Source organism: Aptenodytes forsteri, unplaced genomic scaffold (assembly GCF_000699145.1).
Source record: "Aptenodytes forsteri isolate BGI_AS27 unplaced genomic scaffold, ASM69914v1 C13547829, whole genome shotgun sequence".
Taxonomy (NCBI): domain Eukaryota; kingdom Metazoa; phylum Chordata; class Aves; order Sphenisciformes; family Spheniscidae; genus Aptenodytes; species Aptenodytes forsteri.
Window position 1 is genome coordinate 161 of NW_008804047.1, and position 745 is coordinate 905.

General features: G+C 49.3%; 1 non-coding gene across 1 annotated transcript; it reads right to left on the reverse strand.

Moving 5' to 3' along the window:
• Positions 1 to 469: 469 nt before the first annotated feature.
• Positions 470 to 542, reverse strand: TRNAT-CGU. The gene has a single exon. It is a non-coding gene; the product is annotated as a tRNA-Thr (tRNA).
• Between the last annotated feature and the right edge of the window lie 203 nt (positions 543 to 745).

Sequence of the window (745 nt, forward strand, 5' to 3'; positions counted from 1 at the left end):
TTCATCACAGGATGTTTTGAAAAGAGAGGGAGAAAAGGCATCTCCCAAATGCCCATAACATGAATAAAGTAAGTCATGTTTCTGGCCTACTTGTACAAGACAGTGCTTCTCTGTTAAAACTTCCAAAGTGCCAGTAGCTGCATTATTGGTGCCTGCCTCGTCTGAAGCACAGATCATGACTGCAAGCTCCACTTAAGGTTTTGGGAAGGAGGCAGGATTCCCTTGTGCTGCTGTTTGACTCTTCAAAGGCTTTGGCAGAGGCCAGGCCAAGGCTGAAACAGTCTTTATAAAAATGTAACTTAGTCTGAGAAAAGGATGCATTTGTTGCCTGGCAGGGTGAATAACCTGTGACGAAGAGGAATAAGTGGCTTGAGCACCCCAAGGCCTGCCTGAGTTAGCGCTCACCACTCCAAGAGTGCACAGGCAGAGAGCAGCCATACTGGCAGCAACACCCCAGCTGCTTGTGCCGAGGCCCTGGTGAGGTTTGAACTCACGACCCCTGGTTTACGAGACCAGTGCTCTAACCACTGAGCTACAGGGCCCACCCAAGGGCAACTTCCTAAGACAAATACAAATTTTTTCCATTCCTTTGTTTTGATCTACCCAGAGCTTCCACTGAGCCTGCAGAGGAAAATACCTCCCTTCTCCTCCCTCACTGTAGGAAGACAGTGGGAGAAGAGAGTTCCCAGAACAAGAGCACTACAGCGGTGGGTCCTGTGCACAGGGAATGCAGACATGATTCCCT